The sequence below is a fragment of the Trachurus japonicus genome, chromosome 4 (assembly GCF_045865225.1).
Source record: "Trachurus japonicus isolate A0001 chromosome 4, Traja_1.0".
Taxonomy (NCBI): Eukaryota; Metazoa; Chordata; class Actinopteri; order Carangiformes; family Carangidae; genus Trachurus; species Trachurus japonicus.
Genome location: NC_140910.1, coordinates 3,982,691 through 4,009,862, shown reverse-complemented (window position 1 = coordinate 4,009,862; position 27,172 = coordinate 3,982,691).

Here is a 27,172-nt window from a genome sequence, read left to right as displayed (position 1 = left end):
GAGCATTTCATACTTAACAGACTGAGTTGGATTCAGCTGAACTTTGCAATGATTTTTTGCATAGAATGACGTCAAATCAGTTATTTTTTTGTTGCTCTTTATTACCATAGCCAAGGAGTTATCTCAAGCACTTTTCTAATAGAGCTAGACCTTGTTTTCATAATAGTTTTTACAGACATCCAAGAGGAAGAGGACCCAGGAGCACAGAGGAAATGACCACAATACAATAATAGTAATATTAATAGTGGTGTCATGGTAGTGGGAGCAACAGCAGCAATAGTGTCACAGGTAACTGTATTTATCATCATGATATAACTGCAGATGAAAGATAATAACAGTAATCATTACTATTGTTAATTACAGTATCATTCAGCAGCAGGTGTTAGACAGGATCATGCTGGGAGAGGGTGGCTCACAGTTGCAGGAGAGAGAGAGAGAGAGAGAGAGATAGCCTGGGCCCCCGTGACCAGTACAGTGTCTCTTCACATTAGTATTGATTATAATTTTTAGAGTATTGTGCACTTTTGTGTAAATTTTCTAATTGTGAGACTCGTTGTACAGTATTTAATGTATCCCCATAAGGAAACTGTAGCGGAAACTTGTTAGATGTAATGCATTATGCACCGTGCAGTGTGTACCTCCCATTTTTTAGGTGATGGGCACCCGTGTTTACAATATGAGCACTTTATGTGAAGTCATATGTATTTATACTATTTTGAATGCTCTGGACATTTCTGTGTACATCTTATGTAGATTTGTTTTTAAATGCGAGGTTCGTGTATTTAATGTACCTCCACAAGGAAACCATAGCGGAAACTTGTCAGATTGAATGCATCATGCAGTGTGGACCTCACCAATCGAAAAACCTCAGTTTTATGATTGCTGGTATTAACGTGCCTGTGTATCAAGTACAATCTATTCATGATGTCTGTTTTTATGTCAAGGACTACAGATGGAAATGGTGCAACCATCTTTCTATTTTCTTTGAATAATCAATGTCACTGCACTCTGTCCTGCTATAAACTAGATAAACTAAACAGTAGCCAACAGTATTATAGTAAAGTAGGCCAAACAAATCTGATTTCTTCTTGTAAAGTAACAGTAAACACCTCTGCAGACATGTCAAAGAGGAACTATGCAAACTTGACTTGAATCAAACCTGGAAAAAAGATGTGATGTGACGATGATAAATTATGATTGGTATCAACTTGACATTATTTGCATTTTTATAGATATGTAGTGACACGTGAACGACTGTTTCTAGGGCAACGTCCACAAAAACACAAACATTGGAACTGCAGGAGCAAAGAGAACAGAGCAACATGCAGGTCCCACGTGCAGATGTTTTGTAACATCTGTTAGGCTTACTGTATAACTGCAGAGGTATTCAGTGGCACACGTACATGCACCGAGACCAGACAATCCAACACATAAAAGAAAGTGATCATCAAACAAACCCTGGTTCTGGTTCTTTCTCTAGATCTGCACCAAAAAGCAACATATTCTTTTATAACCCCTCCCCCATTCCTCCACCAGCTTTGGTGCAAATTGTTCCAGGACATTTTAGGTAATCCTGTTGAAAAATAAACAGAACAAGGGTGAAAACAACCTCTGTGGTGGAGGTAATGATGATAATAAGACAAGAATAAGAACTGCTGCAGTGGTTGTTGGCAGGCACAGGTCTAGACTCCACATTCCCAACTGCTAGTAGGCCAAGACTTATCAAGTGCAACAGCTTTTATCGATGTTGAACTTAACACTTATGATAACTGTCATTAACACTGATTTAAATGCAGAAATCTGACTTGATTTGTAACATGTTAAAGCAACACTTTGTAGTTTTTCGACCGTAAAATAATGTTTCTATACTCATTGAAGTGGTATCATGCCGTCGCTGCAGCCTGAGCGGGGTCACACCGTCTGCAACTGCACTCTGTAACTTTCCTGTTCTGGTTGTAACTTTCCTGTTTGGGTAGGAACAACAGCCCCATCGTGGTCCTGGTACACCGTAGTTCCAAGCTCAAGCCCAGTCTCCCTGCTTCTTTCACCTACACACAAGCGCCCTGTGCTGGGCCACACGGCTGACCAGCCTCCCCTCCAGAGCTCTGGAGACACACAAAACCCTCTTTGCTTAGCACCAGCAACGGCAATGGTGACGGCAACAGCACTGGTACACAGTGCCACCGTGGTCCTGGTCTGATGCAGCTCCACGTAGCTCCAGAGACCAAGCCCAAGTCCAATGTCCCTGCTCCTCTCACCCATACACAAGCTTGTGCTGGGCCACAACACACATCGGTACCGGTAACGGCACCGGCAACGGCAACAGTACCGGCAACGGTAACAAATTCACATAGGCTACTGTTCTTCTCCAGGGACACAGCATACAGTCTTATTTGCGACACAGGTACAGCAGCAGTCAGTTGCCCTTCTCAATTAGAGCAGGCTAGCTAACATTGGGCCTCATTCACGAACCGTTCTTAAGAACAAATTTGTTCTTAAGTCCTACTTACGAAGTTTTTACGAAGATTGTGGCATTCATGAATGTTTTCTTATCCAGAATTTGTTCTTAACTAAGAACAAAATCTACGAACAGTCAGGAGTATACTTACGCACTTTTAAGTGCTGAGACTTCTGCAAAAATAACCGATTATAGTGTTTTCTTTTGTTCTGAAGTTGTATGATATTATATGATTTGAATAAGAATTATTTTCTTATCTTTTATGATGTTTTTAATAATTATATATTAATAATAATAATTGACAAATCATTGCAGTTTCTTAAAAAAAACATTATAGACACTTAATTCATATCAGTTTTTTTTTTTTTAAGTGTTCACACTACACACAACTGTTTTTATTTTTATTTTTAAATATATGATAATATGATGATATTTATGATGGCACACGTGAGAGTGTGGTCTCTCTGATAACAACCCGAAGAGCTGCATCCACTGCTGGCTACTAAATATAGCCTAAATATAAATATAAATATAAAAATATAAACTAAATATAAGCCTTTTGTTTGTTTCTTAGTTTCATTCCTGCCACAGTATCGCCACTTCACTACTTTAGTTCTTTTTACGTTTGGAGTCTGGTGCTCCCTCCCAGATTTTCATTTGAGCATTTCAACTTTCTTTCTCACTTCACCTCCTCTGCTCAGTGCCTGTGGGTTCTGTTTGCACACAGCCCTGCAGTCTCATGCCCTTTTACGGGCATTGATGGGGCTGTTACCTATGCTAATCATATGTTAATTAGACTCACCTGGCACACGCCCTCAATTTACGAGGAGATGGCATTCATCAAGTAGGAACACAGCTGCGAACAATTCTGAGGCTTACGAACGCGTTGATGAATCTGACGTAGGGTTTTCTTAAGGAACCTCTTAAGAACAACTTAAGAAAGAATCTAAGAAGGTTCTTAAGAAGATATTGGTGAATGAGGCCCATTGTGTTGCTTTAACACTGATTTAAACAGGAACTAAGCAGGATTTTTCCCGTAATTCAAAAGCTCCGGAGTAATTGTGATAGTTAACTACATGACTTGTGACCATAGCTTGCGACTTGTTATGAGTGAGAATGGAGGCCTTCCACCTGGTGTCACATGGCTGAAAACCAACCTCAAGTAGTACCTGGCCGCCGCCCCGGTGCCCCAGCTCTCGTCCCTGCGCACCGCGACTCAAACGTGCTCCGTAACCCGCAATCTTTTTTTTATAGAGACAACACAAATACATACGTCATAACATCATACAATTATATAACGTTATCTACCACTCCATATTGATTTTCTTGTTGGCTTTGTTGTAAACAAATGCACATGGCCAGGTGGAGGGTTAGCAAAACAACGGAAAAGTGACCAGACTTTCTGTTTAAATGCAGAAAATCTGACTTGACTTATGACTTCAGTTCAGTTCAGTTCAGTTCTCACCTCAGTAACCTGGATAAGAAAATGTGAAGGTTATGACTTGAGACTTGCCCAGTCAAGAGGCTCGAGTGACTCACTTTAACCTCTGATTCTTGGCCAGGGATAGGCTTCTGTAATGCTTGTACACTGTGTGTTGTGTGTGTTACGAAAATGTAAATAATCAAGCAAATCTGATTAAACCATCCTTTTCATATTTCGGAGCTCAGTTTATGTGTAATGTGGGCTGTTGTGGTTGTGGTTGCCGTGGTGACATCATCCACACAGTGGTTCACAGTGTGCCAGCCTAGCATCAGTGTTTTCAAACAAACAAACCTGACCCGCCGACAATAACAGAGCCTGTTAACGTCACATTACTTTGACACAAGAGTGATAAAAGCTTTCAGCAGCCACCGTGGACTGACATTCACATATCTCATCTGACAGATGTAAACTACTAAAACCAAAATAGGGGCATTAATTCAGCGTAACATTCACATAAAGAGGGGGGCATGGGGGGCTATCCAAGACAACAAAAAGCATGCAGGTTTTATAAACTTTGGAGGCTGTGATGTGTGACAAGATGAGAGAGCCAGGCCAGGATGACATCACCCAACCCCCACACCGACTCCCACCCCCCTAACCCCCAGCTGTGGCTTCCTTTCTCACTCATCTGATGCAGTAAGACATTGCTCCAGTTCCAACAGAGACTTCATCTCCATTCACCACTGAAGACAATTGTGACTGTCTGCAATTGAATGGTCCTTCATTCACTGGGGCTGCCAGGCTCCTGAGAGGGAACTCTTGGCTCCTCTGAACCAGGACCTGCTCTTAGGACTCATTGTTACTATGAAACATGATGTGTCAACATTAAAGAGGGGCTACGCAAGATTTCTACCTTAATTAAATAGTGTTTTTAAACGGAGTAATTATGATGGTTAAATGACTTGATCCAGGGAGAATGGAGGCTCTCTGCCTTCCACCTAGCGTCTCTTGGCTGAAAACCAACCTTTCAAGATCCGGTGACCCGGTATCCCACATCTCGTCTCACGAGAAACATGGACTGCTTTAGGGCACGCCACACAAACACGCCCTTTAATCTGTAATCTCTTGTTGGGTAACACTTTATTTGACGCCTATCTCTACAGTATAATGCATTATAACCATACTTATAATGAGTTATAATGCAGTTATAGCACTGTATAACTATGGTTATAAACACACATAAATGATCATATAACAATAATTATAACACACTATAAAGCATTTTATCATGACTTTAAGGTCAGGTATTATATTATAAATGTTAGTAACTCGCTGACAATGCCCACATCGATAATGCATTATAAATATAGTTATAATGTGTTATAATTGTCTTATAAACATGTATAACTATCATTATAAACACTCATAAATTATCATAAGGCTTTATAACAATAAACATAACACATTATAGAGCATTTTATAATGGCTTATAAGGTCAAGTATTATAATACTTCATGATTGCTGGTCCCTTGCTAACCGTTTTTTGTTGCAAAGATCACAGTGTATTATCATAGTTGTAATACATTAAAACTCTTTATAATGCATCGTAATTACTGGTATAATGCATTATAATGTGATTATAACTTACTCTAAGTGGTTAACTTGTATAACTTGTGTGTTATGATTATTGTTATAAAGCATTATGATCATTTATGAGTGTTTATAACTATAGTTTTACAGTGCTATAACTGCATTATAACTCATTATAAGTATGGTTATAATGCATTGTAGAGATAGGCGTCAAATAAAGTGTAACCTCTTGTTTATGACAGATAAGACTAAATAAATATACACCGATTAGGCATAGCATTCTGAGTACTGACAGGTGAAGTGGATAACACTGAATAACACTGCATCATGGCACCTGTTAGTGGGTGGGATATATTAGGCAGCAAGTTGATGTGTGTTAGAAAAAGGAAAAATGTAGGGATCTGATCCAGTGTGACAAGGACGACTGGGTTTCTCATGTGGGCTGTTCCCGGTCTGCAGTGGTCAGGAGGATCTATCAAAGGCTGGTCCAAGGAAGGAACAGTGGTGAAGCGACCACAGGCACCAGCTACTGTTGCTCACACTGCTGAAGAAGCTGGTTCTGATAGAAAGCTGTCACAATACACAGTGCGTCACAGTTTGTACGGCAGTGTTGTAAAATATGCACTCTGAAACTATAAGGGGAGAAAACAGTGAAAAAGTGACCAGACTTGCATGGTTCTGTTATTTTTTTTTACTATAAGCAAAAATATAGAAAAAAAATAAAGACATTTAGTTTTGCCTGTTGATGTAAGTAACATGACATTTCCTCTGCAGCTCCCTCTCATTAATATTCACCACTGAGTGTGTTAAAGGCAGTGAAACTGAAGGGTAAACGTCTGGCCTTGGCCTGCTCTCTCTCTCTCTCTCTTTAAGAGCTTTCTTGTTAAAACTTTTATCTCAAAGTTATTCGCCAGTGTCTCTGATAATCTGTCATAATTCAGAGTTATCACTTCATTGTGTGCGGGTCAATTCAGTCCGCCGGCGCTTCAATTAGTGCGCTGAAGTTCTGCTGAAGGAGAGATGAAGGATCTCTGACTCCACTAATAGCCCCGGTTCTAATCTGGGGTGTTGATTGACAGTGTCTGCAATGGACGTGTTTACACAAGGTCCCGCCGTTAGCATCTGTCATCCAGTCACCTCTCATACATGTCATGAGGTGCCCCGTGTCCAGAGTAAGATACACAAACACAGCTTCTGTCGTCGCAAACTATACTAAAACATGCTCTCAAAGTCTGAGGTAATAACACTGAGGACTTTTTACTCCAGTGGGCGGCTGCAGCTCACACACACACACACACACACACACACACACACACACACACACACACACACACACACACACTGCGTTGCATCAGGCTGCATCAGTGTCTGCTCCAGTTCACACAGGTAAAGGCAGGTCGACTTGTTCCTCTATTCTCAGAACGCTCTTTGTGAGGAAACATGCAGAACGAAAACTGGTCTCAACTAATACTAAACCTGTCCACAAACAAGATTTAGGTCACTGAGTCAACTTCAATGTCACTGCTAAAGGACAGAATTAAAATACCGGTTCTCACAAACCTCTCTCTGACGGTCAAGATAATACAATAAAAGATAATATGGCTTTTTTTTTTAGGATTTTGTCTCCCTTGCTGTTCTACCATTTCCCTCTCCTCTCTCTTTCATACAGACACAGAAACACAGACCAGCCCATCATGCTGTTAAATGCATGTTTCATTCATAGAGTTGGAACCTAATTAGCTTAAAAAACTAATTTTCCCCTGGTCAAACACCTGTCACCTGCCCAGCACACTGCTGTTATAAGAGAGGATATATTTTAGCAGTTTAACAGGAGCTCACCTTTTGAAAATGGTATAAAACTCATTGCATTTAGATGACAGCTGAAAAAGCCGAATTATGGCCTTAATCTGACTATAACTGGACAACTGAAGTGCATGTAAACACGTTAGTCCGACGTTTGTCTGAATGTAAAGTAAAGCATCATGTTAGTACTGGACAGATGAGCAGCGCTGCCACCATGTTTCAATAAATACATGTTTTAAAATGAACAGATCATTTTATGTATTGAACAGGGTTAAGTTATAGGTCTTGGTAAGGGCTAGAGGTTAGGGGTGCATTGCATTGTGGGATATGAAGTAGACTGGTGGGATGTACACCTGAGAATTTTTCTGAATCAGAACGACATTTTGCTTTTGTTTGCGTATATACTAACTACATTTTGGCCATATCAGTATGTATAGTAGTAGGCTATAGTATACGGTTTTGAATACAGACGGTATTACAGTAAATACACGAAATGAGACCCAGGTGGTGCAATTAACACAGGTGAAGTAATCACAGGAGGGAGAACACAGGAAGACAAGACACTGAACTTCAAAATAAAACAGGAAACTGGACGAGAGACACAAACCATGACAGATGTAAAACAACTCTGAAAGCACATTTATATTCATTTAAAGTAGAAATAAAATTCTGTTTCAAATCAACTTTATTATTTGTGTTTGCGTGATGTATTGCATTTCACGGAAAAAACAAAACAAAACCCCATTCTGTAATTTTTAATTGTGCATTGAGTCAACACATTTCAATTTTGATTTACTGCCATGTGCATTTTATTATAAAAAAATTATATTAAAAAAATATAAATGTTACAACACATGGTTTATATTATTCTGAGTGACACTAGTGCTGCTCTTAAGCCACATACTCACACACTCTCTCATGGATATAACACACACTCACATCCACTTGCCGTCAGTAAGCAGCTGTTGTAAAAGCACTTCCTTTATTTGTCTTTCGCAATAAATATCTTGTGTTTTTGTCTGTGTGGCGTGCGCTGACACTGATACGGTGTGTGGGGTCTGAACTACATAACAAAGCATATATTTCAATCCAGTAATTACACACCAGGAGGTGCTCCCTGGAACCCTCGGGGTACGTCGCCATTCCTCCCTGACCAGATGGGAATTTCCCATTTCTGCGCCCTGCACTGCTATTTCAGGTGTTCAGACAAGCTCTAATGTGGAATATCCCACAGGAGCCTCTGCATCACATTTGTTTGTGTATTGTTCACGCGAGGTTGCGGTTATGTCGGAGGTCTTTGATGAATAATGAGAGTCCCAGAGAGACGATCTCTGGGGGGCTTTACTTCAGTCATTAAAGGTTTTGTTCTCCAGAAGTGGGGAGATGTAGGAATTATTACGGCTGATCGCTGCTCGTACAGAGTGTGACTGTGTGAGGAGGCAGGATCAAACGTTGAGCGCACCAGAATGACGATAGTGGGAACAGACTGAGTTTCGTGCAGGAATAATTTAACACTTCTGGAAGGTTTCACGTCAAACACATGGCCCGTGCAGCTTTCCACCTGGGGGAGTGTTTGATTTCACTGCCCCTGTACCTGAGCTCAGCGCTCTGCCATCACAGTTTCCCCAACGTTGCCACACACACCATGTGTTGATTTCACCTTTGGGCACTACATAATGCCACTGTATATGCTTTGTGGGAATACATTTAGTCGTAATGCACTTGATTCCGAGCTGGCGGGGGTGTTCTGGTGTAAGTACCAGCTTTTTCCATGCAGGGACCTCGGCCATGTTGAAGCTCACAGACATGACATCATGCGACAGACGGATGCGTGTAACAGGCGAGCCTTTCCTGACCGCATTTCATCTCAGCCATCACGTTAAGTGTCTTTCACATTACCTGAGTTTTGGATTACTTCCACTCACCGACTTGAAATGGAGCTCTCAGCACCGTGGCCCCGAAACACAGGACGACTGTGTTCACGGTGTGTCAGACAGTTTGGATGGAGCGAAGTGACGACAAGTGTTCCCCCGCTGCGAGGTGGACACAAGAAGAGACCTGTCACGGATCACGGCTAATCTACGTTATTGCATTCGCAAAAGTATCAATTATGTCATTGCCAACAGCGTTTTCCATTCCTGCGCTCTTATCGCAGTCTGATCAGTCTGATGAGCTGGAACATCCAAATGTTTTTACAAGCACATAAAAGACAAGCAGAGTTCACACTATCTCATTCTAGTGCAGCAAATCAACAGCAGGTAATTGAGCTAGACCTTTCACACAGAACATGTAACTTCTAACTACTGAAAATGTAACTGTTGGAGTGATGACATTTTATAATTCAACCATAGGCTTCTATAACAATTTTTTATGGCCTCATTCAGACATGACGGAGCTAATGGAAAGACTCCAGTGAAAGAGAGAGAGTCAAAAAGTGAGTTCCATTCTCGGTACTGATGGATTTTGTGATGGAAACTTATACTCTCACCTGCTGCCTGTTTTCTTCATGTGACAGAACGGTGAGTTTCAGCTCATTTCATTATTTGTTGCTGTAGGTCTTCCTATCTTCACCCATGAATGAAAATATACAAGGGGAATGCTGGACTTATGAACTGACCTTAGGTTTCATTGAAACAAAGTTGGCATTAAAGGGATAGTACAGCATTTTGGCATATTGGCCCATTGCCATAATCCCTGTAGTCGTTGCAAGCTATTTTTAGAACGGCGGAGCAGAGCTGTGAGCTGCTCAGAGCTACGCTACGGAGGCTAATGGGATTTCTTGGTTTCCCTCATCAAACTCATCAAATACACAATCCAACAACTCCAAAACACTCTGGTGGACAAGGTGTGACCTGCACATTCACCACGCTATAAAATAATAACGAAACGTTATGAGATGGAGTTGTTTTAGGGGCAAACACAGAGACTGCTTGCTGGAAAACTGCCCCTGTCAAAAACATGCATCAGCGGTTTTGCATGAATTTAACGTTCCGTTATTATCTCATGGTGTGGTGAATGTGCAGGTCACAACTTGTCCACCAGAGCATTTTGGAGTTGTTGGATTGTGTATTTGATGAGTTTGATGAGGGAAACCAAGAAATCCCATTAGCCTCCGTAGTGTAGCTCTGAGCAGCTCACGGCTCTGCTCCGCTGTTCTAAAAATAGCTTGCACCGACAATTAAAGGTAAAACTATAGGGATTATGGCAATGGGCCAATTTGCCAAAATGTTGAACCATCCCTTTAAGCACTGCTGTAATGTTTCAGTCAGTCTTGATCAGTAAAGCGCCTGACTTTTTATCTACTCACATTTTAGAAACATTGTGCACGACTATAGCACTAGAGGGTCCAGCAATGGTCAGCTGGAAGTGCCTCATCCGAGAACAAATGCCTTATCATGATTGCTATCAGAGCAATAACTCTGTGGAAACTCAACACCGTTCAGTGGATGTGCTGAAGAATTTCAAATCTGATTGGACGCTGTGAAAGTGATTTAATTTGACTTTTAGAGGCCTGAACTGAGTCACGACCTTCGATCATGAAAATCAAGTTTGGTATTAAACCTTGCAGCCGATTCACACATACAATTTTTTGGCATTTACCTCCTAGAAAAAAGAACATCCCAGGACATAATAGCAGAGCCAGGATTTTGTGAAGCTGATCGCAACAACTTTAAAACAGATGTGCATCTCATAGTTGGAGTCAAACTGTGGAATCCTCAATGTCGTGATCTCAAGACCTGTACAAACATATTCAAGAAAATGCTATAAGAAATAACAATCAGAACTTATGACACAAGTAATTAATGACTCACAAATTGCTCTATTAGTGCAAAAATGTCAGATTGAAGCTGTTGCCCAGTGACTGACAGATTATTTCAGAACAATTATGTATTGAGTGAGAAGCAGATGTATCTTCTCCCTGCTCCTTTCCAACCAGGGAATGAGAAAGTGTTGTGTTTTGGTATGTTTATTGCAAAAGGCTGTGAAATTATCTTGGTTGGAACAAATAAAGGGGAGAAAGGGAAAGGTTTAACAGTCTTTAGTTTCAAAACAAGATTAATGAGATGAAATTCTTTTAATGACATCTTGACATTGTCTGTCATGATGCCCATGCAACGTCAGTGTTGCAAGATCAAGAAGAACAAGAACAGGAGTAGGATTATTAGATTAAAGCATCTGAAAAGTGCATACAATCTGGAAGGTTTAGTCTATATAAACATGTCCTGCACATAATGATGTACCAGTCCACCAGAAGATGTAATCTCTGACAGAATAATTGATAAAATTGACACCCTAGTGGCTCTAGACTAAAGGTCAGAAGGTCACAGAAGTCAGCAGGTTTGTTTCTGTGGGGGAGATGGATATTTCAACAGAATAACATGGGAATCAACAGTTTAGATCCTTCAGTCTGGTCTACTTCAGTGTGGACTGACCATCCCCTGAGGCTCTGCTGGCATGGCGAAACCCATCAAACATGCTGGAACAGAAATGTTTCTCGTGAAAAAAATCTTTCAATTTGGGATTAAGTGCTACTTTTGAAATGGTTAACGTCTCATTTTCGAAAACAGACTTCAAAGAAAGAGCTTTTATTTATGCAGATTTGGGAAAATGACCATATGGAGTACAGCTGGTACTACACACTCCCATTTGAAAGTCATTCCAAAGTGAAAAACAGATTGACTGATTAGAGTGGAGAGAAATAAAGAGGCATAAAAAAAGAGGAAGAAATGGACTTTTGGAATTATGTTTTGATGAGTGTAATTAACATTCAAAGCTTTATTTAAAAGGCAGTTGCGTTTAAGGCTAATTGGTTTAATTATTTCACTGAGTACACTTCATAAACACTTTAATCTCCGCTGTTTTTTTCACTGTAATCTGTTTTTAGTTGTGTCTTTTAGCAAAACACAGTTTCATATGTTCTTTTCAGGATCTCTTCCCGTTGTCTCTCTGTTAACACAGTCTCCTCGTCCCTCCGTCCACCAGTGAAGTGGAAGTCGTCCTCTCAGCCGTGAAAATCAGCCCTGTGACATTGGCTTTTAGCACCGCCAGACCAATGAAGTGTTACCGGCTCTCCTACGTGGTGTAAGAAAGAGTTCACAGGCACTCAACTCACAGACACAGACGACAATTCTTATTCAGCAGGAGGAAACTGAGCAGAGATCAGTAAAATGAAGCAGCGATAAAACACAAAGTCTTTATGGCAAGTATCTGGAGAGCACATCAGGTCCGTGTGAGTCCCTGGAGGACAGGGGATGAAGGACGTGCTGCAGTGCAGAGGCCAATCTGTCGTTTAATGTCCAGATCCCAAATTCCTCTTCTGAGAACTTTTCTCCTGCGTTGAACTCCACAGTGTTCCTGTGTGTGTGTGTGTGTGTCAGTGACTGTCTCCAGGCTGTACAGTAGATAAGAGAGGGCAGCGAAAGGCACCGGGGGTATCCATTACTCACTGGATGCCTATGGAGAGCAGATGAGGCAGCACCTGAATCTGGTTTAATGGTGGAAATGGATGCACAGTCTCCCCGTGGAGTAATCCCCTTTATGGCCAGCGTTCACCTGTGATATATGGGAAGAAGGCAGATGCCAGCGAGGGCGGCACCTGGACGCCGAGGCGATTGGACAGATTCTTCTGGGTGACACGGAGGCCGAGCGCAGCTTTGAACTCATGCCACAGTCCAGGGTCACGCCGGGGCTGATTGAGTGCCGCTGCTGCTCCCGGAGGAGAGGAGAGAGGGATGAGGACTTACTTTCAGACGAGCCAACTGGAAGGAGACGATGTTAACCGGCCGTATAGCTCAAGCCCAGTGGACGTGGACGTGGACGTCGGCCTCGGCTGCAGTAAATGCTGCTGGCACAGGTCACAGGAAACAGGCAAAGCACATTGACAGTATAAGATGTCTTTATCACAGTCAGCGCTCAAAGAGAACACAACATCTTCAACCAGGATCAACAAATTATTCAATTGTATTAAATAAATCATTAAGAACAACAATGATAACACATCTGTTCTGCTTTGAACCACGGTCGATGTCCCAGAGGTTACACCACATCTTTATTCACAATGGATGCAGCAGTTGTCACTCAAAACTACAAACTAGTGTTGTTGTCAAGACCACCTAACCCTAGTCTGGGGCCGTTGACTCGCTGTTTTGGTAAGCAGCCGGAACCAGGGCGAGAGATACCGGCCTTTCCTTCAAAATAAAAGCACCAAGCTAATAAAATGCGGTGAAAGTTTTTAATATAAGGAATATAATTTACAAGAAAATTCCCGAGCCATTAAGTTAACCTTTTTCTTTTATTGCATTTAATTGTATTACAAGTTAATGTCTATTTTATAAGTTTTATGGTGGTGAACACTTTTACTTTGGTGAATTTGGTGATTTCCGTATCCGCTAGAAGACCAGAACCAGAATGCAGACAAAATTCAGAGTAAACAGAAACCAGGCTCTTCCCCTCTCTGAAGAAGCCTGGTGACGCGAGGCTAACCTACTGAGTCAAGACTGAGACCAGAGTATACCAACACCAAGACTTTAAGGTGGTCAAGAACGAGTCGAGACCAAGTCCAAGACCATTTTCAAGACCATTACTGTATTCGGTACCAGTACTCATGCTAATCACGTGGCTTGGTATATACTGTACATTATTCCTCATCTAAAGAGAAAAGATAATTCTATATACCATATTGGATTAAACAGAAGAACACAACACAGAATCTGTTAAAGTCTCCTCACCTGCTCTTTGACACTGGTGCAACCAAGTTTTTCAGATGGTTACACAACAATTTTAATTTTCTTCAAGTTATTCAATAACATCACATACACCAATGTGAGGGAGTGACAGAGAGACAAGACCAAGACCGGTCTTGAGTACTACAACACTACTACAAACCCCATGCAGCCTCATGGTGGCACTGGAGGAAACATCAGGGAACCATCAAACTCATTATGAGCCCTTGTGATTCATTATCTGGGGGAAATAAGATCTTAGAGTAATCCTAGCAGTTGTTGTAGAGACATGCGAGTCTGCAGCAGTGGGCTGACTAACTGTTGTCTGTGTATCCCAGACTTTAGAAGGTGTCAGGCCAGATGTTCTCATCATGTCCCTCATCAAGATATGATCTTTGACCAACTGCTGAGTCGTCTGGATCAACTGTGAATCTGCTTCCTTTTGTCTCACTGGCTCATAATGTTGCTAATGAAATGACTTGTCCCCTGGGGTCATGTAGTCTACTTAAGGCTGTATTAAATCAATGGAATCTGATTGGGGAAGGCCATTAGAGTACCTACGACAGCAGTGAACACACATGAATCAATGGAGTTTGTCTACTTTTTGAAAGTTTTAATATCAGCTGACCAAAATATCATGCTTTTCTATTCTAATTTTCATTTCCTTTCTTTTAAACAGGCTACTTGATATTCACAGATATGCAGGTGCCTGACTTTATTTTTCAAAGTCATCAACATAGATCTGAATAAAACAGAGCTGCCTTCACTTGTTTATTCCCATGTGTCCTTAAGTATTTCTGATCATATTAACTCATGAAGAATTTATAACAAAGCAATATGAAATGTGAAAAAGGCCAAGTAAGTGTAAAGACATTTGCCTTCATACTTTTTAAATATTGACGGACTTCTGTACGACTGCAATAAAAGAGGTGGCGGTAATATCCAAAACAGATGGAGAGGGTCCTGAAGGCCACTTCCAATACAGTATAAAATGAAGGCCGACACCCTTAGTCATGCATTTGTGTTTATGTGTGTGGTTAGCCTGTTTAATAATGGATATGTTTATTCCATATCTTGGCATTTGGAATAGTAAAAGAGTTAATATTGAAGGATTGCTCTGGGAGGTTATAATGTTGAGTATCTCAACACAATCAGAAGTGAATCACACACACACACACACACACACACACACACACACACACACACACACACACAGACACACACAGGACGAGTGGTTGTTGTGGGTATGATGTGTCACAGGGCCCCCTCTTTCACAGTGGAGTGCAGGGGGAGTCGGGGCAAAGAGGACTCGGCTACCGAGGCTTTTTAACCAAGGCTCTTTATTGCTTTATTGCTTCCTCCTAAAGAAAAGGAGCACAAAGGACTGTATCACCCCCATCACCCCCCCACCCTCCCCTCAGCCCCCCGCGGACCCCCTCCTGCTGGGAAGAACAGGCCTGCGGTGGGCAGGAGGCCTCCCTCTTTTTGATGGCCGGCCTCTGAATAGTTGGCTACGGTCATCGTTATCCTCCCAATTAACACTCGTTTGTCTCCAGTGAATTCAATTAGAGCCATATTCATGAGTGACCAGCAGGGGAGGCGTGCGTGTGGGAGGGCGGGTCACTTCCCCTCCACCACATCAGAGCACCGTAGGTCAGCTTCTTGTTCAGGCCAAGGCCTCATTACATATGCAAGGCTGGAGCGAAGGGTCATGCGGAGTTTGAGATGAATAACAAATACAATGAAAGTTCATTAAAGAACCTGAAAACAAGTTTATTGGTTGGAGAAGATGCAAAGTTATTAGACATCTCCCCCTGAGCTGCTCTATTTACATATGATCAATGGTAGAACCATAATCAATCATTTTAGTGTTGCTCTGCTCATTCTTCATTTTAGACATTTTCAGGTCTGTTTTATTTCAATCATGACACAAATTATTGCCTTAATTAGTCTATAACTGGACAACTGAAGTGCATGTAAACACATTAGTCCAACTAATATCAGAGTTCTCCAACTCTGATTAAGACACCCAGATAATGTCATTGGAAATTTTCTTCAACGTGTATACCCCTTAATCAGGCTGAAAAACAGCGTCAGCGCTGATTCAGTGCATTTCACACAGTGCGAACCAGTGAAAAAGAAATGAAGCGGACACTGTCAGTTATTCAATTTTCTCTGTTGCATGTAAACTGGGACAAGGACAGAAGTCTGATTAGACGCTAAATCAAATTTTGAGCATAGCTCAAATAGCCTAAACTGTGTATGTAAATGTACTGAATGTAAAACAGATCCTTGTTACACATGAAAATATACTTGAGCTTGAAACTGACAGGCATTAGCATGGCTATTGAAGCTGAGGGAGCTAAATGCTAATATGAGCATGCTTACATGTTAACAATAATATGGTTTCCATCTAATTATGTCACCATTCAATCAGAGGAAGATCAGTGAAAAAAAATGTGTGTAAGAAAAAAAAAACTCATGTGATGTGGTCAAGAGGCTTCAGGCCAGTCATTGTCTCAGTCAAGTGAGGGACGTCCAGCAGAGGACTCCATCTTTAATTCATAGAATGGAGATGTATACAGTACAGTGAAATGGTTGTACAAAAGACAGTCTGTCCTAAAATGTGTCCAGTTGATGTGACATACCCCCCCCCCCCCAAAAAAAAAAAAAAATCTGATCAGAAACAATAAACATGTAAAAACTTGTTGGGGTACGGAAGAGGATTAGGGCTGCTGTTGAAAAAAAAGTGAGCTCTCAGAATTCTGACTTTTAAACTCAGAATTCTGACTGTTTTCTCAGAATTCTGAATTTAGTGGGGCACCGTATAGCTCAGTGGGTTGAGCAGGTGCCCCATATACAGAGGAATAGTCCTACCCAGGTTTGAATCCCCCACTTTGCCCTTGCTGTATTTCGTTCCCCCTCTCTCTGCCTCCCAGTTTCCTCTGTCTCTCTACTGTCCTGTCAATTAAAGCCTAAAAAAAACTTGATGCAACTCAAAGACTTTTTACTGCATCTGGGTGAGCAAACAAGTCAAAATTGACCCTTATTGCGAGCCATGCTGTGGACTGAGTGTTGCATAAGACGACTGTGCGGAGGAAAGTGAGAGTTCACATTTCAGCCTGGTGTCTCTGCCTCTGGCCTGGCATGCCACGCAGACAGGACGTGTCAACAGGTAAAGTCAAATGAAACACATCTACCCTGCAGTCTGGACCGCGGCTCCTCTGCAGTCGTCACGCTGATCGCCCCGGCAGCTCCGACCACAGAGGAGAGGAGGAGGACGTCTCTGAGCGCTGGAGCGGGATGATAGAAGTGTCAATCCCTCTGAGTGTGTGACACAGGGGGCAGTGGGGAAATCAGATAAGATGTCACTGAGGGTGAGTGACTGTGACATTATAATTGAGAGGCCTGTGCTGCTGCTGCTGCTGCTGCTGCCGCTGCTGCTGCTGCTGCTGCCACTGATGAACCATGAGGTGGGATCAAGTTATGAGTTTTTACTTTGTGTCTTGGCTCCAGTCTGAATTGCACAAGTGAAAACAGTCAGTCAGCGTTCCGTAGGAGTGTCTTGATGAACAGTGGTCTACCTTCAAGCTCCTCACAACAGATTTTTTGTCAGTCTGGAACAGTGGAAATAAATTGTGCATTTGCTCTGACGGCTGTTGTCAATCTGTGCTGGGTAAGTCGCATCCAGAGACCAACTGAGGCGGTAATGATCACATGTATGTGTGAGCCAGAGCAACATCAGCGCAGGACACAAAGCCAAAGTCATGAAATAAACAAACGCTATAAAGCTCCAGACTGCTGAGGCTATTAAAGAGAGATTATGCAAGATTTTTTACCTTAACTATTATACATTTTTACCTTAATAATTGTGATGGTTAAATAAATTACTTGTAACTTGTTCCAGGGAGAATGGAGGCTCTCTGCCTTCCACCTAACATCGTATGATAACGTTATCCACCGCTCCATAGATTGCTTTCTAGCCGGCTTTATTGAAAACAAATGCACATGGCTGGGAGGGGGGTTATCAAAACAGAGGAAAAGCCACCAGACTTGCATAGTTCCCCTTTAACACAAGTTTAGTTTTAGTATCCACTACTGCAGAGATTTCAAACACCTATGAAAGAGACTTTTAGAAACTGAACCCATTTTAGTTTGACAACTTCAGGGCTATATTGTTGTCTGAACAGACAGAAACAAAGATCTCCGATTGAGTCTTATCAGCTGGGGGTAAATACAGCAGCCCCTCCATCCATTGTCTATACAACTTATCCATGCTGGAGGGGATCCCAGCTGACATCTGGCGGCTGTGGCCCAGGAGGCAGAGTGGGTCATTCACTAACTGGAAGGTCGGGGAAATGCGCTATATAAGTGCAAGTCCATTTATCATTTACATAGGGCAGTGTTTTTCAACCTTGGGGTCGGGACCCCACGTGGGGTCGCCTGGAATTCAAATGGGGTCGCCTAAAATGTCTAATTGATAACAATAAAGAATGATAAAAATATTTTTTTTAACTAATTATTATTCTTTTTAAAATTATGATTAAAAACACCACATACAACCTTAAACAGCTGTATTCTAAACTTTCACTTTCTCAAATATAAATTGAGTTCAAATAAAATTAAAGCAGAAGTAAGTGGTCCGGTCGTTTTCGCTAATGCTGCGTTCCAGGCAGCCTTTTGAAATCGTAAATTACAGCTTCAAGTCACAACTTACGACTTTGTAGTGTTTCAGGCAACCCACTCGTGTTTTTCCGACCTGTTTTACCGGTGAAAGTCACTATAACGGCCACTCGTAACTTCCGACCGGTGAACTCGTACCAGATCGAACTGGTACCACTTCACGGTCGGAAAAATACGAGTTTCCTTGAACGCACCATAACAGTCCTCGTCCCTACGTCACCACATTCACGGCGTTCCTTGGCTGCACACACAGCCCTGCATGCCGTTCTCTCTCCTCATTGGATAAAAACTGGAGGATACGATAAATGTTTTCTCCTCGGCTCAGAGCAGAGCAGAGGGACTGAGAGACCCGTGTTTCAGACCAAACACTCTATGTAAGTGATTGCTGTCGGAAGATATAACTATTTAAGACTTATATTAACACAAATATATCACTTACTTCTGCTTTAAGCATATAAAAATATCTGAGCTGGCGCATCTCGATCAACGGTTGCCAGAGAGAGGGTCGCCAGAAATTTGGGATGTCAGAATGGGGTCACGAGCCAAAAAAGGTTGGGAACCACTGACATAGGGTGAGGGGCGGGGTCCAGGTCACAAGTGTATCACAGGGCCACATACAGAGACAAACAATGCACACACACTCACATTCACACCTTATGGGAGACTTTGAGTGTCAATCAATCTAGTGTATCTCATTATTTAGAGATGATTTAATATGGCTGTTGATGCAGCCTGAAGAAAGCTGTTTTCACATCCGCCTCACTCATTTGATCCACTGTTAAAATGAGAAAGTCATTGATGACAGCAACTTTACACTGGATCATGTTGCAGAGCGAGGATGTGGTGATAATGCAGGAACTGCTGCCTATGGTGTTTCTACTCCTCTTCCTTTCACACATGCTTTACTTTACCCCCAAACAGCACTTGTGTGTAGTGAATGTGTGTGTGTTGAGGAGCAGAACTCCACTCTGTGACATCTTTTACTCCTAACACTGAGAGAGTAAGGATGTATTTATAACTTTTCTGCCTGGTCTTGTGCATCTGTTGGGTTTTTTTCTTCATTTTTGCACAAGTTGCTTGAATTGTTAACCACATTTTCTCATTCATAAGTATCCTCATCAGTAATTATAAACTATTTCATTTGTAATCTCGGGGTGTGTGTGTGTTGAAATGCACAAAGAGTACGAGAGCATTGCATTGTGTGTTTGGGCTGCTGCCTAATGCCCTCATTCAGACTGAAGGATGAGCGAGTTCCCTTAATGTGACACTGAACTAAATCCTCATGCTTCACAAATTCTGATGAGTTAACACACTGCTTCTCTTCGAGATGATGTGTGATCGTGTCGATGTGTGTATTCTTACCCGCTTGTACATGTATCCATGCTCAAATGTTAAGCAGCCTTGGTGAACATTCATGTCATTAGCCCTTATAGTCCCACTGAGTATGTGTGTGTGTGTGTGTGTGTGTGTGTGTGTGTGTGTGTGTGAGGTCCACCCACTTGGAAACCCCGTCGGCCTGCAGCCAGGGCGCACAGGCCCTGGTGTCTCCTGAAATCACCTTCATGTGGAGTGACTTTTTGCTCCACCGGCGACAGAGCAATCCCACTCTTCATTTAATGGCTCATAATTACTTCAGAATAGTTTAACGATTGTGCTAAATTCAAGCTGAAGTGTTTAGGCCTCTTGTCTCCAGGATACAGGGCAGGCCCGGTGTTAAAGTAGAAGAGTTCCCTACTGCATCCAACACAACCCAGCCATACGATGCAATACAATACAATACAATGCAATACAATCTGCCGTTTTAGTGGTTAAAACTGAATTAACAACATTACTTTTTAGTGAAATTTCATAAGCCAACGAGAAAAAATAGTGTTCTCCGAAAAAATGGGATCAGCTTGGCTTGGTTTCACTCACGGCATAAAAAATTAAGACCTAGGTCCAAAAAGTGAAATAATTTTGCCCAGTGGACTATAACTGCCCACAGCCTAGAGAAGACGAGACAGTTTTAAGAGGCTGGAAAGTTTTATATTACGGCTCTTTTTATGAAAACAAATGTATTTCATTCTGAGAGACAGGCCTCCTGTGATGTGCTTTTTTTGTCCTCTAACCTCTGCATTCTAGTGTTTCTCCGACGTAACGAGGCCAGAAGGTTGGAAGAGAAAGAAACAAGCGGAGAAACACAGAAAGAGAAATATTCGATACGATATTACGCAACCGTCTTCTTTGCTGAACAGGCTTGTTTCAAACCACCAGATGTGATCCTGTGAGCGGAGAGAGAACTGGTGCTGTTCGCTATGGAAGTGAAGCATTTTCTGGTGTGCGCTTTCTGTGCTTTAATAAGCTTCACTGATGAGTTCATTTATGTGCAAGTATGAGCTCACTTCCATAGTTGGTGCACACGCAGCCCATGCAGTCAAAGCAGAAGGAAACGGGTCCAAAAACAAAAACAAGCCTGTGCTCTCGCTCTTTTTGAAAGGTCACAAAGGTTTTGGAAAAAAAAAGAAAGAAAGCCCATCTGGAGGACCCTATGACACAGGGGTGCAGAATATCAGGTAACACTTGGGTTGTATTTTTTCCACAAGTGTCAACTTTGGAAATGTTAAGCCCTTGTACATGCATATGTGTCTGACAGGGTTTCATTTCTAAAGTTCCCAACAGGGATGTCTCAGGCTCCGACACTTCTCTCCGCAGCTTCACCGGCATCACACAAAACTCATGTGAGAGGCGGTTTCTGCGGGCGCGAAGGAATGAGCTGGTACCGGCCCGCTATTTCTGAAATGTTATATGTCTTTCTCTCTTTCTCAAATGAGTCTTAACGCTGTAAAACAACACGATCTCTTTACGGCTTGTAAATGTGTCTTTTATCTCCGTTGTGACAAATAGCTTGGGTAGCTGTGACAGCGAGCGGGCCGAACAGGACACTTTGATTGTGTGGAATTAAACGCGAGCAGCTGCGGGCTAATCGTGGAATATAGCATTTGGCTTTAATTACAGAAATGTCATGAAAGAACCACACCAGCAGCGTGGAGCCCATAGAAAGGGAGAATAAAAGAGAAAAAGAGGGAAAACTGGTCTCTGGGAGATTTGTAGAATGTAGGAAAAGATTGAAGATATATGAGTGGAAATGGAGGAAACTGCTGCTCTCTTGTTTTTCCTTATGGACCTAATGCATTCATTGTTCCCAGATATACCTCACTTTGTTTCACTGGCAGCTTAATAACATTAGGATGTCATGCATTTTCTTTTTCGTTTTTTGCACTAGGGAAGGATTGTCCTCTGAGAATTCATCGGGCTTTGTACTGAAGAAATAAAAGATCACAAATGTGGTGCAGTTGTAATAAATGATGCAGTCGCGTTAGATTGTCCCTCCGTCAAAACCCTCAATTTCCTCCGTGCTAAACACAGGACGTATGCGATAGAGAGGCCGTATGGGAAAGGAGAGAGTTTGGCGTGTGAAGTTAAACAAGTGAGGCTGTGGAATTACCCTTAAACAGGCGCAGTAGATGAGGGGTGGAGCGGGACCACACCCGGAACCAGGCACAGACTCATTACACTTGATTGATTAGTGTGTAATTAGGTCGGTCACTGATCACCGGTTAGACAGAAATACGCATCACGTCCTGCGGAGCACGGACACAACAATAAATCCACACAGCGTGGCTGCAGAGGGGGAGAAGCCGTGTCTGCTGACTTTTTTTCCTCCTGCAGACTTGACGTGCGCCAGGACTCTGGGGAATTCCGTGTGGTTTTCTGTTGACAGCTGCAAGTGGGCACGGATCGCACAATGCTAAACAATGCTGCTGACTGTTTCACCAGAGTGACGCAGTGCCAAGGTAACGGGGTGTCAGATAGGAGATAAAAGTCGGTGACCCCGGCTGAGAATGAGCTGTCATTATGCCATTATGTGGATTTTTTATGTGTTATTTGTTATTATGAGCTTTTATCAGGTAAATTCATATGTAAGTTCTACTTTAATGCATTGCTTAATTTTTGCCCTTTTTCGGTTTTTAGGTTGCCTTTAAAGAGATAGTTTTTGGCAAATTGACGCATTGCCATAATCCCTAGTCATAGCAGTAGGTTCATTACCTTTAATTGTCGGTGCAACCTATTTTTAGAACGGCGGAGCAGAGCCGCGAGCTGCTCAGAGCTACAGAGGCTCATGGGTGAGATGATCTATGAGATAATAACGGAATGTTATGAGACAGAGTTGTTTTCGAGGTCAATTCATGCAAAACAGCTAATGCGCGTTCCCGTCTGGGGCAGTTTTTCAGCAAGCAGTCTCTGCATTTACCTCGAAAACAATTCTGTCTGGTTACATTCACAACTTGTCCACGAGAGCGTTTTGGAGTTGTTGGATTGCGTATTTGATAAGCTTGATGAGGGAAACCAAGAAATCCCATTAGCTTCCATAGCGTAGGTCTGAGCAGCTCACGGCTCTGCTCCGCCGTTCTAAAAATAGCTTGCACTGACAATTAAAGGTAACAAACCTACTGCTATGACTATAGGGATTACGGCAATGGGCCTATTTGCCAAAATGTTGAACTATCCCTTTAACATCTGGCCATGTATGAAAATTAGCCTTACTGGCTGACTTTTAAATACTGTTGAGTAGGGTTGCGTTGTCCCTGTCAAATAAACCAATAAATAAATAAATAAAAGAACAAACAGGCCAGCAGGGAATATAGTAGGGTCTATATGAAGGCGTGGGCGTCCAGGGTCAGGTCACCACGCTGAACGCAACAGTCCAGTGATGCCGGAGTGTCAAGTGGGCAGCTGTATCACAGCTGCTCACGGTTTCCTCTATAAGAGCTGCGGCTTTGGCAGCCTCTGCTCCAGAATGGTTATTGTGAGGGGAAGTAGGAGGAGAGGCAGGCCGCCCTTCCCTTCCCAAAGCTCAAACACAGTGCTCCTTTCTAACTCGGCTGCTTTTTTTTTTTTTTTTTTTTTCTTGCGTTACTTACACACCCAAGTCGTGCCTTCACCCCGCATTCACACGAAACCGAGCTGTCGTCACCGGAGAGAACTTTCTTTCCTTTCTCTCCCGTCACTCGTGGCCGGAGGGTAAAAGTCAGTCTGGTCTGAGGTCTGCAGCTGAACCCAGACGGCAGGTGAGGTCCCGGTGAGTGCTGAAACCCTGCAAATCCCCCGTCATAAATAACAAACTGCTTAAATGTGTTGGACTAACAAGACCATGTGACCAACATTCCTCCGCCTGTAGACTGACTCCTCATTCACCGTGAACAGGTTAGCTTTTATTGCCAAACATAAAGCATGGTAATGGCATGGAGTTTTTTTTACTGTACAGTATATCACCCGCATAAACATCTTCAAAATAAAGCATCTGTTTTTTGTTGGATTCACTGGGTTAAAGTTACAGAAATGTTTCCACGGGCAGATTAAACTGTCAGCATCCACTCTCCGACTCCTCTGTGTTCGGACTGTCATGTCGTCTCAGACAGTGACTTTACCTACTCTTAGCATCAAAGGTTGAAAATTTAAAACTTCAAATATTAACCATCACATTTATATGTTATAAATCAGTTACGGTTGCTGATCTCGCGCGTCCGCAGGAAACAGAAACCGCGACATAACTGTGAGTGTTCAGCAGCAAATCTGGAAGCTCTTATGAAGAGCCATGAATTTATAAGAATAGTTTGCAGATTATTACTTCAGCAGATCCCAAGGTGCAGAGAGTCCCATACATTTTTAATGCAGGGCTCCAGGTGGAGGAGGGTTGGGGGGGCTTCACGGCCACAGTGTGAGAGGATAAAAGGAACAGACCATAACCCAAGATCACAATTCATCACATGACCTTCACTTCATTGTTTCCTCCTTTACAGGCGTGAACGTCTCAGTCTCTCCCATCATTTCCATGTTGATGTATTTCTCTGAATGACTCAACGGTTGACATTTATTTTAAACGGCGTGTATCGTGGCCCTGCAGACACGAACTGAACCTCCGTGTCTCCAGCCCAAGTTTGTAAATCTATCAGTGAGGTATTTCAGGAGTTCGCTTTATTTTATGGCAGCAATGCTTTCTACAGCGCTCACCGCGTCCTCGCTTCCTGTCCGCCGCTCCTGTCTCAGGTTAACGCACATTCCTCATAACCCATGGGGGTCCTGCTGGTCCTACTGGGAGCACACACACACACACACACACACACACGTATGTAAAACACAATGTATTTTTATCAACAGCAAAAATATATAGCATATAGATGTGGAAAGTAAAGTGGAAGATAGATAGATAGATAGATAGATAGATAGATAGATAGATAGATAGATAGATAGATAGATAGATAGATAGATGTTTAGTGATATTAGTTGTTTTATCAGTTGCCACATTTACATGTGCATTTCTTTTACAATCTGATTATAATCATTCTGATTAGAAATTCCAACTTCACTGTTTACATGGACGTGAAATAAAGTGTACTTGCATTAGAATAAATTCACTGTAACATGCGCAGTGTGGTTTTGGCGGTCAACTTTGTTGAAAACAGTAGAAGAAGCTTTTCTCTCCATAAACAAACGCTGTCAAGTTGGTCCTTGGCTGGCCACCTGTTACCTATCCTCTGATCAAAATGGACCTATATCATTTTGTTTCTGGGTTTCTCTTTACAGTAATTAAGCTGCAAGCACAGCAGTTTATACTTCTCCTGCGATCTACTGTATGTGAGGTGGTCGGCTACAGCAGCTGGCAACTTTTATTTTGTGCAGTAGGCAGGGACGGACTGGCCATAGGGCCATATGGGCAAATGCCACAACTGCTGCGTAATGATGCGGCCGCGTGACGACGCGACCTAGGTGGCCGCGTGAAGATGCAGCCGTGCTGATGTGGATGCATTTTTTCTCTAAAAGACTGACAACACAGTTTTAAAGGTAGGAAGGGTATTGTATAGCTCACCTGGTAGGGCTGCTTGCCCTATGATCAAGACTTATGGTCCTGTCTGGGTCTGAATCCTATTATTGGAGACCAATGCATATTGTGTTTCTGTAATGTGTGGCCTCTCTCTGTCAAAAATGCCAGGGCCTCTTTTTGGTGCCAGTCCGTCACTGGCAGTACAACTACTTTGTTCAGATTAACCGTTTATATGGATGTTGATCTGAAAATAGACCGGCATAAACCATCCCACTTGATCCGAAAATAATTTCTTTAAACCCGTTCGGATTAAAATTTTCCAATCGACATATTTACATTCCGCAGTTTTGTTCAGATCAGCATTTATTCCTATTTTATTCTGATTATTTGTGTCCATGTAAACATGGCTAGTGTCAGAGCAGATATAGAATGAAACAACATAGTGAAATTCAATGAGCACATAGAAAAGACACACACGTCTTAATGTCTCCTAATTCCAGCCTTCACAGCTTTGTAAGCCGAGGTTCAGCAGCTCTGCTCCGTGAACCCTTCTCCTCCTGCAGCTTATGAATGCGTAGAAAAGGAGGGGGAATAAATGCACTGTCTGCTCCTCACCCCGTCCACGTCCCGCAGGAAATACGACGCTGGCAAATCTCGAGAAACAATGCGACACACAACTTTAATATCGACTCAGTGACAAGCGCATGAGAGCACGAGCCCGGAGCCTCACAAAGCTGCGACTCTCTTTCTCTCTCTCTGCAACCCCACACATTTTTTCCGCTGAAACCTTTGGCGGCTATTCTTGTCTCCAGCACCATGTAATTAAGTTCCTGTCGTACTCTGCTCTCAAACATTGCTTAACATAAACGGAGGCCTGGCTCGTTAATTAGTTCCAGTGTGCGATCGCGAGCCACTGCTCTCAGACGCTGAAATGGACCCACTCCCCCTCTATGTTAAAGCACTGTGGTGGTGGTGGTGGTGGAGGAGAGGAGGGCCATAAATGAAAGTGGAACATCAATCCTGAGGAGGCGATGTGAGGGAGACCATGTCACGTTAATGAAGAGAACAAGGGAAGCCGGTTGTAACGCTGCTCCTGACTCTGGATGGAGCGACTTCCTCCTTTAATTGAGATGTGTTCCTTTAAAGTTTTTTTACTGTATTCATTTATTATAGTGTCTTACAACAGTGTCAGCAGAAATTAAGTTTGAGTGCCATCTCAACAAATAAGACATTTTTCCTCCATGTGCTGCCACCGATGAATAAAGTCTCCGCGTAAATGGATGCCCGGGGGGGAGGAGGATATATGTTGTGTTGTTTCCATATTTGACATGAATCATATGTGACAAATCTGTGATGCGATGTATGGTACAGGTGAAGAGATGAAGTTCCTTGGCTTTCATCTTCCAATGCAATTACTCTGCTATGGGATGGGCAGTGCTGATTAATGCAGCCCGGTGATATACGGCACCGCAAAAATGGAAGGGCATATTTATGAAGTCCTTTAATCTCCCTTGACAACAGCCTCATATGAGCCAGCAGGCTCATCTCCCATGGCCACATTAGGCCAACTGTTCTCCTCTGTGCCTTGAATTACTGCTGTCACCTGTCGGAGATTTCACAGGACAGCGCCT